The sequence below is a fragment of the Canis lupus genome, chromosome 17 (assembly GCF_003254725.2).
Source record: "Canis lupus dingo isolate Sandy chromosome 17, ASM325472v2, whole genome shotgun sequence".
NCBI classification, from domain to species: domain Eukaryota; kingdom Metazoa; phylum Chordata; class Mammalia; order Carnivora; family Canidae; genus Canis; species Canis lupus.
Window position 1 is genome coordinate 37,878,105 of NC_064259.1, and position 15,658 is coordinate 37,893,762.

Sequence of the window (15,658 nt, forward strand, 5' to 3'; positions counted from 1 at the left end):
ATCCCACAGGTATTTCTGGATTCCTCCATTCTATAGACATTTATGAGTACCTGGTCTGTGTGCTAGGAACTGGAGGTGGATAGTGGGAGGTACACGGGAAAGAGAAGGACACAGAAGCCCTTCTGGGGCAACAGCTTGACCTACAAACTCTCACCTTGAGACCTTCAAGATCTTCAGTCACCAAACAGATGCTCAGGCCTGTTGCCTGGGCCTGGATAATATGAGAAGAACCTCCTACCTATTCCCATTCAATTTTCACTGTACTCTCCACAGACTCAAAACCCCACAAATATATTTCCAATATATATTTTCCTTCATTGTCCACCAAAGACAATAATCTAGACATGAGAAAATTCTGGATTGAGGATCACTGATCCAAACAAATACAGATGACCCTTGAACAACATGGGGGTTAGGGGTACCAAACCCCCACACAGTCAAAAATCTACTCAAAAAGGTCTAACATTTACTTTCTGGAAAACTTGACTATTAATAGACTATTGTTGACCAGAAGACTCACTAAGAACAAAATAGTTTATTAACACATATTTTGTATGTCATATGTATTATATACCATGTTCTCATAATAAAGCTAATGAAAAGAAACTGTTATTTTTAAAAAGCATTAGAGAAAATACATTTATAGTACTGTACTGTATTCATCCCAAAAAATCTGCATGTAAGTGGACCCACACAGTTGGAACCCATGTTGTTCAAGGTCAACTGTAATCTGCTCTGGACTTCTACATTTTGGAGAGATTTTTAAATTTTTCTCTCTTCTCTTTTTTCAAAAAATAGAAAATATTGTATGCATGTGTGTGTGCAACATTTTATTTAGCAAACCAATATTTATAATTTAATTCCATGGTGTGTTTAATTAAAGTGCATTTACAAGAGGATTAGAGGAAAAAGGATAATAAAGAGAGCTGAGAGAAAGACAAAAGATAATAGGGATGGAATTAAAAGGAAGAGAGAAAAGACAGAAATAGACAAACATGGTCAGCTCTGTAGAAATCTAATCAGAGGTCTTGCTCCTGAGGGATGGGAGTTCTCATGGGCTCCTGAGAACTGCTGTGTTTTGAAAGATTGATCAGCTGGTGTGCACTCACTACACAAGCTCCCATTGCTAGATTAAATCATTCCAATGAGTCTCCACTGACTATACCAATCAGAGGAGCCACCTAGAGATGGAATGCTCTCCTCAGATGGCAACACTAGTGAAGAGAGCCACATCAACCACAAGGTTGGAATGGGTCTAAGGCTTCCTGCCCTTATGTTAGCTTGTTTTCTCCTTTCTACACCCTCCCTGCTCCGTTAAGACTGTAAATGCTTGAAAATACAGTGTCTCCTAAACTGACTATAAAAAAAGACAAAGTTCTTGGAACAGGAGAAGCTAATAGACATTTATGGAAAATGACACAATCCAACCTTCACTGCCCTCACCTCGACAGACCCTGCCCCCAGATACGTATTCCCATCTACAGCATTCCCCACCCCGGCCACTAGGCTCCCTCCACCCTCAACCTCAATTTGGTTTTTAATAAGCATCGTTGCCCAGAAATATAGTAACCCCTAATTATTATGTAAGAAAGAGAAATATACTTTTCTCAATTACTGTATTCTGCAGTAATATTTTATAAGTTAAATTTAACAGGTTCCTAAAGCTTATGTTTTCACCAGACCTACCTGATGATGACAGCTGCAAATAACCTTTTCACCCATGTCACCAGATTCATGACATACTCCAAGATAATGAGTCACATGTCAAATGTAAGACTATCAAATTTATTAACCTCATAACTCTTGTTAGCTATTTATCTGCAGGTATGTCTGAAAATTAACAAATTATTTCTATTTCCAGCTGATCTAAGGAAATTCCACCTTCTCCAAAAGATCAGCTGTGAATAATGAGATAATCTGATGATTTCACCCAGAGTCCACTCTCTCTTGATATCCCATGTTACTGAATTCACTGTGTACCACCTATCACTTATGTGTTTGATCTGCGTAAGGCTCGAGTATCTCTGTCTTTATTTCCCATCAGAAGTTAAGCTCCTAAAAGGCAGGGCCTTTGTCCATCATAAAGAAACCAACAATGTTTTACCTGGACACTGTGCACCAAAAGAACACTTGAGAATCATAATAGTAGCTGGAGGACCTATGGAAAGTCATTCTTTATTTCTATACTTCAGTTTATGATTCATCTACTATTTATTAAGGACCGGAACTAGAATTTTTACACCTGGATATTTATACAATTTTTTACTTGTTACAGTGTTTAAGCACAAAGCACCGTGCCATGGTTATTCAAGCATTTCTTGAAAAAAATTAAGTGAGCGAATGAATGATGACTTGTTGATGGTTGATATATGTTTATAGAACTATTATTGGGGTTGTTTTTCTGTGTGTCTGGTTGTTTTTATTTGTTATTTGGATACACCAACTCACAGAGTGTGACATTACTACCCCAATTTACAGATGAAGAAATAGGACCAAAAAGACAGAGAGACTTGCCCAAGTGAAAAAGCCAACTTTTAGATAAATCTGCCCTCTGATTTCAATCCCATTGCCCTTTTTGTTCCACACAACCATCTGCCTGGAACTACACGACTAGATCTGATGACCCAGGTCTTCCTGTTGTACTTGTAAGCCACTTTCCAACTGTGGTTTTCAAGGGTAGTCCTTCTTATTCCTTTGCTATCCTTGTACAGCATGCCTGCTCTAGGCTGCCTTTAGTCCCAGAGAATGTTGCATGTAAGTATAAGAGACTTCACCTTCTGGAGCCAGACTGCTACAAATGAAATTTCATTTCTTAGGACCCAAGATAATCTAACCCAATTCCACCAACACCACTCTCTACTCAGCACCATGGTCATTCTCACCACTTCTGTAATGTCTGCTCACGATAGGCACTTCTACTCGGAGTGGAAAGGATAAGCCCACTTTTTGGTACAGTGCTTTGACCAGAGGCAGAAAGCCATTGAGCTGACAGAAAAAAACTGTTCATTTGGACTGAATAACTCAGAATTATTGCTCTTTCATAACAGTAAAGGATTATTCTGTTTTCTGTCCAGACACATTTATCAAACAACCTTATTTAGTTAAAAGAATAAATCTTTTAAAGAAATGTGTGTGAAATTATTTCCAACATTAACTCTAAAAAGAAATACTGGATCTATAAAACTTCCAGAATATATTTAAAATTTTGATAACTTCTTACTCCTGAGTTAAGAATGTGTTATAGACAAGAGAAAGACCCTAAAAGAAAGGATATAATCACCAAGAAGATGTTGTTTTGACAATAATTCCAAGAGTTTGAGTCACCATGAGAAGATATTAGGATGAATGTCATACATCTTGTCTTCAAGAAATCTGTAGAAAAAATAATCCTTGCTTCCCCCCAAAAATGGCTACAAATAAAGAATGACACCAAATTGGACACTGATGTTCTAAGAAGAGCCAACTAAAAGTATCAGAGTGGATGGAATTTGGGTTGAATTAATCAAGAATTTTGGATAAAAGAGCTGAAGGTGAGTTCATAAACTATCAGGACTAGAGAGAAGTGCCCAGAAAAGTCAGACTACCCTCTTGATTTTAATAAATTAGGATATTAAGGCTTCGAGAGTTGACTAACTTACTCAACGCTGTTAGTAGTTGAAATTGAGACAAGATTAGAAGCCAGGTGTTGAGGCTCTCTGTCCAGTTCCCTTTCCTCTGGTCTACAGTCTAAAGCAAACATAAGCAAGAGGGCCTTGAGAAGTTGGCACATAAAATGACTGAAAAGGGGCCCCAGATGAGAAGGACAACCCAAGCCATGCTACTTTGTTAATTTCTATTATGGAGGGGTAGGGAGATAATGATCCTTAGATTCACTGACACAAACATCAACATGCTTTCTGAACTGGTTAGATTGGACTAGTTTGCACTGGATTGGCTGGCACAGGGTTGAACTGATTTGACCTAAATCGAATTGAAAGCTGGAAGACCACTGAGAGTGAGAGCTGTGTTCTATCTCCTCAGACTCTTCCCCTAAACAAGAAGAACCCACTAACTCATGCCTTGGAAGAGCCAATCTAAGTTTACATACTACCTACAGGGTAAGTCACCACATAAAATCAATGTGTTCCTGAAAAATCAATAAATTTTGGGGGGCCATTCAGGGAGAATTCTTTTGAAAAAAAAAGCTGGTCTGCCAAAATAAAATGTAAATCACACCTGAATTCTCCATTTGCCAACTTGACTGTTGGTATATCGGCTGTTCTTGAAGGGGTATGTGCCTCTAGTAAGGCTGACTGATGCTTGGGAAAACCAGGCATTTTATAGAGAAGTAGCAGGCCAAATCCCTGAAGCTCAAAATCAGAGCTCCCAGGGCCTCTCCCTCGCTTTGGATTCAATATCTGGTTGTAGGGAATTTGAGAAGGAAGATCTACAGAAATGTAAATGAAAGAGGACTCCATAATCTACTGGATTTGTTGTTCTTTTTTTCCTCTTTAAAAAAAATCAAGCCATTCAAGACAGAGATCACAATGACTATCACAGAGGAACTTCTGCCCCAGAGAAGGATGGAAACTTCACCCAAGGGCTGGAACAATATTCAATCCAAGTCATTATTCAGAATGAAATTATTCAAAATGGTTGGTCTGTGTCAACTGTTAAAAGGGAAAGCCTACTAAAAAGAATGTTTTTGAAATTCATCCATAAATCCATAATCCTAACACATCCATTATTTTGATTCCTCACATTATATTCTTGTCTAATATTTATCTATGTATCTTTATACAAGGCTCCAGGATAATCCACATCCTTTTAACAATTTTGTGTTCAATTTCTCCCCCTCGCTATTTCACCCCACTTCTCTTTTCTACTTAGATGTCATATTGATCATTTGGGGTTTTTTAAATGTTTTTAATGAGATAGTTTATTTCTCTCTCATGTAAAGGGCCAGAGATGAGTGGTCCAGAGCTGGGATGGCACTCCCCAGTGACAAGAATCTAGACTTTTTCTATCTTATTGTTCTGCTATGAGTGATTTTCTTTCCTCAGGTCATCTCACAGGCCAAGATAGCTGCTCGAGCTCCAGCTATCAACTCCATTTTCCAGCCACAGAGAAGAAATGAGGGGGAAGGAGGCATTATACACATGACTTCTGCTTATAATTAACTGGACAAAACTTATTACATTGCCACATCTAGCTGAAAAGGAGGCTAGGAAATAGCCTTTATTCAGAGTGATTATGCATCTAATTAAAAATCAGAGGTCTTAAAAGGATGGGAAGTGGATTCTGGGGGTGAGAGGCAACTTGCAATCTCTGCCACACCATTCTCCTTCAATAGGCATTTGGGTTATTTCCATATTTTTTAAAAGTAGGTTCTATGCCCAAATGTGGAGCTTGAGATCACAATCCTAAGATCAAGAGTCACATACTCTACCAACTGAGCCAGCCAGGCACCCCTTCCGGAATAATATTTCTATTATTCCATAATTTTGGCAGTGAGTTTCTTATGGAATATGACTGAGTGGGGTTGCTACTTATAAAGTATGTGTATTATTCTCTAGATACTAACAAATTCTCCTCCAACATTGTTGTTCTGATTTACATTATCACCGGAAGTATAGCTGATCCTTGATCTGCACAAATTTGAGCTTTGCAGATCCACATATATGCAATTTTTTTCAATTTTTTAAAATAAATACAGTATGGTACTGCAAATTTATTTTTTCTTCCTTATGACTTTCTTTTTTATTCAAATTTTAGTTAACATACAGTATAATATTGGTCATAATGATCATTTGAATGATATACATCATTTTCTCTTGATAATGCATAATTTTACTTAGTCTTTTCCCTATTGTTGGACCCCATAACCTTTAGTCTTGACTCTTAGGATGGTCAGATATGCCGGCATACCACTCTCCCTTGAAAACTGAATTCACAGACCATCATAGTGAGCATGTGCCTGTGCTGCTAAGGACGCTTAACCCCTAGATACTTTGTCCCCAAGGCAGCAACTGGTCATGTCCTGACTCGAACTGTTCTCTAATTGTTTCATACATATTGGTTTTGTCTCATTACAACACCGCTAGCTCCTTGGGATCAGAGGACCGATTTTCTAGCCTCAAGGCTAACCAATAACTAGCACTCATGAACAGAAAAAAATAAACTTATATGATCCTGGGTGAATAAACATTTTCTGAGTGCCTAGCATGTGTGGGATGCTTGCCAAGTAGTGCCCCATCCCTTTGCTCAGCTAATTTTCACAACAACCCTATGAAGGAGATATTCCTACTTTAAAAAAAAAAAAAAAAGACTGAGACTCAAAGATTGGTTTGACTTTCAGAAGAAAAAAAAAGAGGAATTTTATAAATATCAATTTCTTAAAATCTAGTCTTTTGGGCAGCCCCAGTGGCGCAGCGGTTTAGCACCGCCTGCAGCCTGGGGTGTGATCCTGGAGACCCAGGATTGAGTCCCACGTCAGGCTTCCTGCATGGAGCCTGCTTCTCCCTCTGCCTGTGTCTCTGCCTCTCTCTGTGTGTGTGTCTCTATGAATAAATAAACAAAATCTTTAAAAAAAAATCTAGTCTTTTAAGATTTAGAACTTTGGGAGGAACCTTTAATTCTTAAGCCAGAAAGGAAGAACAGTTACCATGGAAATAACCTTCCCTGATGTTAAATTAAATCACCTGCTGTTTTCTGTGATCCCAAACACATATATGGAAACTTATTCAAGCTTTTAAGTGGTATGTGACACCTGCCTTAGAGAGAGTTGCTGATAGAGAGCAAATGGGGATTGTCAATGTGGTGAGATGACATACTTTAACCATCAAGAATCATTTTTAGGTCCAGTTACTTCTGCTAGAATAATACTGTTGGGAGAATGGAACAAGACAGAGATCATGAATTCAAAGACCTGAGCCCTAATCAGAAACATGGACACAGAATATCAAAGCTTGGAAGGACACCAGTTGAGGTTACCAAGAACAAGTCCTGTATTTTACAAGTGAAGAAACTAAAGAGGTCAATTGACAAATGAAAGGCCCCACAGAAGTCAGGAAGATGCCATGATGAGGGGACAGATCCTCATCATGTCATTAATCTGAACAATAGGTGAAGAAGCAAGGGGGCTTCCATAGTGCCACGTCACATGGAACAAAGCCTACTATTTTAAGAACCCACCCCTGCACCTGCTGCATCCAGATGGGCTTGGTAAAAGAAGAAATGAAAACAGGGTTTTCTCACTACGGGGCTGGGATGAGGGTCCACGTCACTGGCTGCTTCAGCCACAGCAGAGGAACCAAATTTTGCTGATGTGTACCCCATAGACGTGGAGGCCTCTCCTCTAAAATTCCCAGGTCAATTACTACAGAGCTCTCCCTACTCCATCAAGGAGAAAAATAAGGCAAAGTCAGTGATAGGGAATATTTAATACTCTGGCTCACATGAAGTACCTCCCCTCTCCTCCCCTCCCCTCCCCTCTGTGTGCTGATTAAGCCAGAGGAATGGGAAGGAAGAGAAGGCCCAGTCTAGCCATAGGTTAGAGACAGAAGAGTTAAAAACCCACACTTCCTACTCAGCATGTCCAAAAAGGAAAATAATTCAATTTGGAATCAACTGACAAGAAAAGCAGAAAAATATTAATCATAGTTTCTTGATAATAATAAAAACAATAAAATTACAGAGACACCTGGGTGGCTCAGTGGTTAAGTGTCTGCCTTTGGCTCAGGTTGTGATCCTGGGGTCCCTGAGATGGAGTCTCGCATCAGGTTCCCTACAGGGATCCTGCCTCTCCCTCTGCCTATGTCTCTGCCTCTCTCTGTGTGTCTCTCATGAATAAATAAATAAATAATCTTTTAAAAAATAAAACTACAAAGGAAGATTATGGACTTCAGAACTAGGGAGACATGACTTTGATTCCAGCTCTGCCACTAACTTGGTTGACTAGCCTTGAAATTCACACTATCAAAATTTCAGTGTCTTCATCTGTAATTTTCAGATAACAGCACCTCTTTGGAGACTATTGTAAGGAACATGACAATATGAAAGCACCAGTAAGGGCCTAAGTAAAGGTAGCTACTCTTGTTATTTTTATCAACTTATGCAAGTATTGCTTTAACCTTTTGAAACCCTTCACTGCCAGTTCTTCGTTTTGGGACATGAGCAAATCAATCCTGTCCTTGGGGGACCATTGATGATACAAAGCCCACTCTCTACTATTCTCCTCCTCCCAAGAACCTGCCACTCAAGTGCAAAGGATCCTGAATTTTAGGTTAAATCATGTCATCAGACCTCCTTGCTCTATGACTACCTGATGATTTAAAATCTGTTGTGTGCAGTTATCAAAATCCACAAGCCACCCCCCCCTTTTTTTTTAGCAAAAGGTAAAATTAAAATACCTACTGCAAGGCTAAGGAAATTCACAAAATTTGTTAAATAACCTCAGAAAATTCCCTATTAATTGCCCCCACTTAAGGAATGGATGATTCTAATTAAAATAAATGGATGAGATTTTAAAAGATTATGGATAGAGTAGAATAAAACCAGTAGACTGGTTTCCTTTCTTTAGCAATTTTCTTTCTTTAATAATTCAGAAGTCACTTCAGAACCTTACAACAAGTTACTATAGTATGATCAGGACACCTGGATGGCTCAGTGGTTGAGCGTCTACCTTTGGCTCAGGGTGTAATCACAGGTGCAGGGATTGAGTCCCACATCAGGCTCCCTGCAAGGAGCCTGCCTCTCCTTCTGCCTTTGTCTCTGCCTCTCGCTGTGTGTGTCTCTCATGAATAAATAAATAAAGTCTTTTTTTTTAATTACTATAGTACAATAAAAAGGCAAAATGTTTGCAAATTAAGAATCCATTTCATAAAATATCAACTAAACTTCATTTTATGTATTCATACTTCTGCAACTGCAAGAGCCTTATAAACTGCAAAGGACTTTACAATTGTAGGGGGCTCTGTAGTTATTATTTGCCTCTGATTTCTGACCTAGGGTATTTTTCCTTTTGTCTACTCCCCTTTTGGAGAAGAGTAAGCATCTGATGCTTGCTAAATAGTCTTTAAATGCAGTGGATGGAGGGTGGTGGGGTAGGGTGGTATCTGGGTTGCTCAGGCAGTTAAGTGTCTGCCTTCAGCTCAAGTCATAATCCCAGGGTCCTGGGATCAAGCGCCATCCTGGGCTTCCTGTTCAGTGAAGACCCTGCTTCTCCCTCTCCCTCTGCCCTTCCCCCTGCTCATTCTCTCTCTCTCACTCTGTCTCTATCTCAAATAAATAAATAAAATCTTCAAAAAGGAATAAAAATTTAAAAAATAAAAATAAAAGCAGTGGACTGTAGTCACTCCTAGACCATCACCTTGCTAATAATCTTGAACGTGTCACCAGGCCTCCATTTCCCAGTCTGTAAGATGAGGGGATTGCACTGAGTGACTGAGAAGGTCCCTTCCAGATCTAACAAGCCATGATTTCCACATGGCAATATGAAGAATTTTTAAGGTCCTTTCTTTGAATCTGGTTTGCTATCCATAATTTGGAAATAGCCACTTTAAAATGAAAAAAGGTCTGGCAAAATTCATTTGAGAACACTGCTAAAGTTTTACTAAGTGAAAAGGCATATGAAGAGGTACCACCCTAAGGAAGATGAGTGGCCCAAGAGAAATTAAGAGAATGCTCTGCCAGAGGCTGGCCCATAGTGCAGATTAACCTATGACTCCCCTGACGTGTGCACCATGTGTCACGCCTCCACAGACCTTTTAGGAGTTTACCACCTAAAACATATGCTCACCCACATGGATGTTAAGAATACACCAACAGAATCCAAGAGCAAGATTAGAATATTATCCAGATTATATAAACACATTAAGCAGAAGAAAGCATAAATTAAATCTAGAAATCCCTAAGTATCCTGGTTGGAGTATCAACACTGGACAAAATTGCCAAGGCAACTGTTCTAGTCTCCCCTTCATCAGTGCTGTGGATGCTAATTGAGAAATTTCTAACCTCAAATATCATGTTTTAAAATAGTCAAGTGGCTTGGGGCACCTGAGTGGCTCAGTTGGTTGGTCCTCTGCCTTGAGCTCAGGTTATGACTGCCGGGTCCTGGGATCAAGCCCTGGTTGGGCTTCCTGTTCAGCAGGGAGTCTGCTTGTCTCTCTCTCTTTCTCCCTTTACCCCTCCCCCTCCTCATGTGCTGCTTCTCTTTCTCTAAAATAAATAAATAATATAAACAAAGTAAAAACAGTCAAGTGACCTAAAATGAAAATAAAACCTAGTAAAATGACACTGGATTTGAAAGCAGACTTATACTTGGTTCTGGTTCTGCTCCTATGTGATGCTGACTGAGTCATTTCTCCCATTTAAAATAAGTCTCTGCCATCTAAAATGAAATGGAGGATTAAAAACACCTGCTTATGCTCTACATCGTGTTGAGTAGTGGTCACACAAACAACATTCAAGGAAACTCTTGAGAAGCTTATTGCAGCAACCTTCTGAACCACAGCTCCCATGGCTACAAGCAGAATTCCATTTCATGAAAAGCACATGGTGTGCCTTTTTGCCCTCATCAGCAATCTGGAATGAAACTGGTTTTTCTACATGTGATGGGTTCACAGGCCTGCTCTCCTTACTGACTCCATGTTGAAAAATTAAACTGGTGCCAACAATTTCCCTCAACTCTCATTCTAGACAGCACCTGCAATCACAATCAGAAACAGAAAGTCAAAGTTTCCACTCTTACTATGCAGGGTTTGTGACAAAAACTAAACAGAATCGGGGCATCAAAGAGGAACTAATGCCAGACGTGAGGCATTGTGGGTTGTTTCTGTAATCTCAGTGAGATAATACTGTACAATTTAGTATGTGAAGCTTAGTCATTCCCAGTAAACATCCATGTATGTATGTATGCATGCATGTATGTCCTACCTCACCTTGAAACACTCATTTTTGCTGCCTGGAGGGGAGGGATGCAGAGGTGTGGAAATAGACTATAAAACAATCCTCCCATGGTTGAAACATAACAAGTTGGGAAACCCGCAATTAACATGGTAAATAGGTATAACCTTTTAAAAAGGAATTTAGCAACATATATCAAAAGCCATAGAAATTCCACTCCCTTTAACTCAATAATTTTAAGTCTAAAAATCAAACATTAGAAAAATCCTACATGTCCAACAATAGGAGAAACGGTCAAGGAAATAATGGAAGGCCCACTCAATGGACTAACTTATACTCATTTGAGAGGAGGCTCCTGAAGTCTGTGTGGCAACATGGAAAACTCAAGGAGGCATTTGTCAGATGAGGTGTGGAACTCCACACACCTTACAATTAGCTCTATGTAAAACAATATGTGCTTATGAACAAAGATTGGGGGGAAACACTGACAAAAATGCTAAGACTACTGTATTAAAGTGCAAGATTTGAATTTTCTTCCTTTGAAAAATTGTTTATGATTTATTTGTTTGAGAGAGAGAGAGAGAGCATGAGCTGGGGAAAACAACAGAGGAGAGGGAGAAGCAGATTCCCATTGAGCAGGGAACCCAATGTTCCTGAGGACCCTGAGATCATGACCTGAGCTGAAGGTAGATGCTTTACCGACTGAGCCACCCAGCTGCCTCTAACTTTGAAATTTTTGTTAGAATATCATTCTTCCAATCAGTAATATTCAGGAAGAGGAAAAGGCATGGAACAACTTGCCAACAGTTTGCTGCATGGTTGAAGTCAGAATTAAACCACTGTCTTATTTTCAGATTCAGATTCAGTCCAACCCTTCCAAGTACCTGCTCCATGCTCAGCCCTGATCAGATCACTCCACAGCCCTGGAACCCCTTCCTCAGCATTGCAAGCAAAGCACTGTCATTTAACCAGGCGAACACAAAAACTAACTGCCTCCCAACAGTGTGAACTGATCTCAAAGGTAAAATTTTACCAGTTATAGCAAATATTTCTTGGAATCTTAAATTGTCTTTTTTTTGCCAAGTGACATTAACCATCAAAACAATTTGTTGTGCTGTTCTGGACTGAGGATCGGCTGTCTAAAATAAATTTACAAGGGCATGTTTGGGGACAGAGACATGCTTTTTAGTTAATCAAGTCACTTCTTTCCAATTGCTCACATCCATTTGTCTGCAGTTGATTCTTGAAAGTATTTAAAAGGGCAAGACTTTGAAAACACTAAAGTGGATCAAAATACTTTACTGATTTGATCACTGAAAGTTTTTCCATTTTATTTTTGCAACAGTAATACATGTACTTGGTAAAAATCTTCACATAATACAAGGAATAATCATGGGAAGTAATTCTCTCTCTACCACTCCATATCTCCTAGATTAAGAAATTCTCAATGAAGTAGTTTAGTTCTAAAGCAGGTTTTTTAATAAAAGTAAACTGAAACCCAGTGCTAGTATGTTAGAAAAGATAAAGTAAGCTAGATGTGGAGGTACTCATTGTATAAACTCTCCTGGTAGAGAAAAAGAATTTTTGAGCTATTTCTAAAACCAAAATTTGGGGAATTCATTTAAAATTATCCTTACTATAAAAATTAATTAATTAATTAATTAATTAAGTAAAATCTTTATATACAATTCAGACTGTAAAGGTGTTCATTATAATTATAGAAAAAATATACAGAAAAATAAGTTCTAGAATTCAGTCTTTTATTTGGATGAATATTTTGGGTCATTTACTCTCTGCCATTATTTATACTGATATACACTCAGAATTAAACATGATTCAGTGAGGTTCCTACAGAAAACACAAAAAATATATTTTGCCCCATGAAATGGATTTATAATTAGTATTTGCCACATGGGTACAATGAAACACAAAATCTATAAGGTTACTTAGAGAAAGGATTCCTCTTTTCTCCCCAAAACTTTTAAACATAAATATAAAACTCTCTATGCTCACATCTTATAAAATAGTGATCTATGTTACAAACAAGAAGGAACTATAATGACTTTTATTGTATGTGAATTTTATATCAATAAAAAATAAGAATGCATTAAATAAAACCCAAGAAAACTGTACTTCATAGAAAGGAGCTGATCTGAGGCATTAGCCCAGAGAATAAAACTGCCATCTTTGCAAAGTACTTTGAGAATTTCTAAGATCAACACTTAGAAACATTATCGACCTGGGTTGATGCTCATTCAGAGACTCTGCCTGAAGCAACTTACTTTGATGAAAACATACTCATTTTTCACAACTGAAATGGCATCCATTACCCTCTCTCTCCTTGGTATCTGTATTTTTCTTACTCACTCCCTTTATTTACATTTCACCAAAGCAATCTTTTCCTTTAAGAGGTTTTATCTCATTTCCCAAAGCAGAAAAGTGTAAAGCATTCTGTATTTATCTGATGGGGGGTGGGGGGTGTCACATAAATAAAAGCATATACTCTCAGAGAGGAAGGGAGGGAGGGAAAGGACAAACTATCTAGAAGCACATGAAATTATTCACCTCCCCAGACCTCTCTGGGATTTTCCAACAATATGCCACACACACACACAGCAAACTGTGATGGGTCACAACGTGGGGGGGGGGGGGGGGGGACTCCACGACCCAGCTCTTACCCTAGAGTTTCTGTATGAGCCTCAGATTGAAAGCACTCACTGTGGGTGCCCTAGTGGCAGAGCAGGGCGGCTCCTCATGGGGCTACCAGGTGCCTTCAATATCAGAGCCCCATGACATTTTTGCAATGTCTACTACTCAAAGTCTGATTCATTCTTCCCTGGGAAAGCTTCCCCATTCCCTCGAATTATGTCCTGTGACTAATGAGGGTGCGTATGTAGATTCCAGCAAAAACTATCAGCCTGAACAAATCCTGGAAGAAGTTGAGGCAGGGAGGAATCCCAGCCCAGCCCAGCCTGCATCTTCAGCAGAGGGAAAGCTTTGTGTACCCAGGAGAGCAGAGAAAGATTAGAGAGCAGAAGTAGCAAACAGTGATGATATACATCTTATCTATAAAGAAATACCCTGAATAAGGGACCTCATGACTCCTGGCACTTTGCTGGTTAAGTGGCTCAAACTGATCTCTCAGAGTCAGCCACTTTGGATAAAATGGCTTACAGAAACAGCAAAACTGTAAATGTGGAGTCCTGCACTCATCAATTTGAGTTACTTGTTTAGGAAAAAGCCCAGATGGTTCCACAGAGCATTTATTTTTATATGACACTTAGGGCCGAGAGCCCTACCCAGTGACAACTGGTTCCTCTGTGAAAGCATAATCAGCACAGTAAGGCTCAAGGTTCAATGGACACACATGCCAAACATTCCAAAGGGACGAGGAAGGACCCACGAGTTCTGATGGTGGTTGGCTTTCTTGCGAGCCCTCCCAAAATCCTATAATGGGAAAAAGGGGTAGCTCTGAAATAAACTGGCAGAGGCAAACCTCTGGGGGCCCTGGCTGGCCAACAGGGCAATGCCCCCCTAGGGTTCTGCTCTACAATGGCTATGGAAATCCCAGTGTCAGTCTCAGCCAGGGAGGCCTTGGTGTGCTGGGTTGGAGCGCCCCCTGCTGGCCCCTGCCAAAGGAGAACACGCAGCCCTTGGAAGGCCCCTGACACGAGTCCAGAGCTTAATGAAAGAGACCCAGTGTCTACAATTCTTTTTGCATCACATTCAAACTTACAAACTTATTATCATCATAAAAATGTTATTTGGTATCTCCCCAGCACACACTTGCCATTTTTCTATTTTAATAATATGATATTGTTTGGGTTTCTTAGAATATACAGAAAAACATATGAAAATAAATCTTATATAATCCCATCAGCAAAAAATAACTACTTTTAACAACATTTAATATGCACAAATCATACCTAGTTGATATCACGCTCTGTGGTAGAGTCATTGCCCATCTACCCTCTGATCCATTTCCTGCCCTTGGCTCCATTGCCAACTGGCTTCTGGCTAGATTGGGCTAATGGGAGGTTCTGGTAAAAGACCGAAAAGTGAGAAGAAAGGATAAGCCAAGATATTTGTCTGTCCCTCTCTCTGCTTTGAGGAGTTTTCCACCAGTGGTTGCATCTCCTCTATGGTTCTAGATTCTACCAACTGCCCGACTTCTGGCAACACCACCTTCTCCAGCCCTGGGAGTGAAGTGGCTTCCTGCTGTTGCTCAGTTCTGGGTTGTTTCAACATAATGGTTGGCTTCTCTGCCTTTCCATCACTTGTGAAGCATTTCCTATAATAAATTCCCTTTGTTCGAAACACCTAGAGTGGTTTACTTTCTCAATTAGATCCTATTATATGCCACATCAATAATTTTGTGTTAACTTGTCACTTGGTATCATTCTATTAAGTTCTCCTGTATCTTTAGTTCTTTACAATTTTTTTAATGGCTACATAATATCTTATTACATTGCACCGCAATGGACTTGCATCATTTGAATTTCCAATGTCTGCTAAAATATAAGACTGGCATGAAAATCTTTAGGCATACATTTATATCCACATTTTTAAGTGTTTACTTCGACTAGATTCTTAGAAAGGATTTAAAAGGAATGATTCATTTAAAGATTCTTGATAGGGCAGCCCGGGTGGCTCAGCAGTTTGGCGAGGCCTTCAGCCCAGGGCATAATCCTGGAGACCCGGGATCGAGTCCCACGTTGGGCTCCCTGCATGGAGCCTGCTTCTCCCTCTGTGTCTCTGCCTCTCTCTCTCTCTC

At 39.5% G+C, this 15,658-nt stretch overlaps 2 long non-coding RNA genes across 3 annotated transcripts in view; one reads left to right on the plus strand and one right to left on the minus strand.

The window, feature by feature from the left end:
* The window catches only part of LOC112664370 (uncharacterized), a 77,651-nt gene that overhangs the window by 57,168 nt on the left and 4,825 nt on the right, over positions 1 to 15,658 (minus strand). The window lies entirely within an intron of this gene.
* LOC112664369 (uncharacterized) overlaps positions 1 to 15,658 on the plus strand; it is a 53,879-nt gene that overhangs the window by 3,187 nt on the left and 35,034 nt on the right. Inside the window, exons 2-3 of one of the 2 annotated variants that reach the window (XR_007403204.1) lie at positions 11,739 to 11,905; positions 15,036 to 15,201. This is a non-coding gene — a long non-coding RNA (uncharacterized LOC112664369). Of the gene's footprint in view, positions 1 to 11,738; positions 11,906 to 15,035; positions 15,202 to 15,658 lie in introns of those variants that run through there. The other variant, XR_003139662.3, reaches the window with a different exon arrangement.